Below are 1,726 nucleotides of genomic sequence, written 5' to 3' on the forward strand. Positions count from 1 at the left end.
AGAGAGTATTTTTATATATAGAGAGAGCAATGCATAGATTTTTTGAAATGTGTGTTCTCTGGTTATATTTTGTATACAGTTTAGAACTTCTGTACATTACTGCAAAGGCAGTACTTCATGAATCATATTTTATGAATCATAAAATATTCAGAATTGAGGCCTAATTTAAACATAAAGTAATCCGCCCTCATCTGCAGTTTTGCTTTTCGTTATTTCCATTACCTATGGTCCAAAAACATTCAATGGTCAATTCCAGAAATAATTCATAAGTTTTAAATTGCATGCTATTCTGAGTAGTGTGATGACATCTTGTGCCCTCTCGCGTGGGACGTGAATCATCTCTCTGTCCATTGTATGCATGCTGTAGACACTCCCCAACAGTTACTCATTTAGCCTTCTCTGTTATCAACTGTGGCAGTATCTCAGTGCTTGTGTTCACTGATGTCAGGCCAGCCTGACAGGTTGAGCCGGGCTGAGGTAGGGAGGTGGGAAATGAGAAAAGAAAGAAAGACAGGAAAGCGGGATCGGGAGGACTCCAGTTCTTGAGGAATTAAAGCGAAGTTTATTAGTCACACAATCTTATTTATACACAACACACTGAATAGGAGGTCTGTCAAGAGGAATGTATTCTTTGTTCCTCTTAATCTCTAAGGGAGGGACAGAACAGAAGGACAAGTTCTCAGTACAGCATATCTCAGTAAATAGTTACAGACTTCTTGGTAAGCTATGAAAGGCTGTTCTCATTCTACAAAGGTTGCTCTCAAAAAACGCCATCCAAACAAGTCTGGGAAAAACTGTGTGGTAAGGGTCCCAGCCTTGCTAGCCCCTTCAGGTGCAAGGACCTTGCCAGCTTTCATCTGGCCCCCAACACACTGACCCTTATTTTACTTAATAATGGCCCTAAATCACAAGAGTAGTGATGCTGGAAATGTGAATATGCCAAAGAGAAGCCATAAAGTGCTTCCTTTAAGTGAAAAGGTAAAAGTTCTCAACTTAATAATGAAAGAAAAAATTGTATGTTGAGGTTGCTCAGATCTATGGAAAGAACAACTGTTTTATCCATAAAACTGTGAAAAAGGAAAAAAAAAATATGTGCTAGTTTTGCTGTCATACCTAAAACTGCAGAAGTTACAGTCACAGTGCATGCTAAGCGCTTAGTTAAAATAGAAAAGGCATTCGATTTGTGGGTGGAAAAATGACATTGTCATGGCTTGATGGTCCTCCTGATATATTATCAGAAGGTCAATAGTAATACCTACATAATTCACGTCACTTCCCTCATCATATAGGCATTTTATCATTTCACATCATCACAAGAAGGGTGAGTCCAGTACAATAAGGTATTTTGAGAGAGAGAACACATTCACATAACTTTTACTACAGTATATTATAATAGTTTTATTTTATTATTGTTGCTGATCTCTTACTGTGCCTAATTTATAAATTTAAAATTTGTCATAGGTATGTATGTATAGGTAAAAATGTGATATATGTAGAATTCAGTGGGAGAACTGCTGTACCCACTTTTTAAAAATGAGCTCTGTTCCCTATTTTATCCTTAGCTAACTGTTCATCTCTGAATATAAAACGTGAAAATATTTAAATCTTCTACCTTCTATCAGAAATAAATTATTATATGGAATCGAAAAGCAGCTCCTTATTTCCCAAATAGGTAGAAATTTTTACGAAGAAAGATTGTCAAAATGATTTAGGACAATTCTCTCCT

Source organism: Myotis brandtii, unplaced genomic scaffold (genome assembly GCF_000412655.1).
Source record: "Myotis brandtii unplaced genomic scaffold, ASM41265v1 scaffold259, whole genome shotgun sequence".
In the NCBI taxonomy this organism is placed as follows: Eukaryota; Metazoa; Chordata; class Mammalia; order Chiroptera; family Vespertilionidae; genus Myotis; species Myotis brandtii.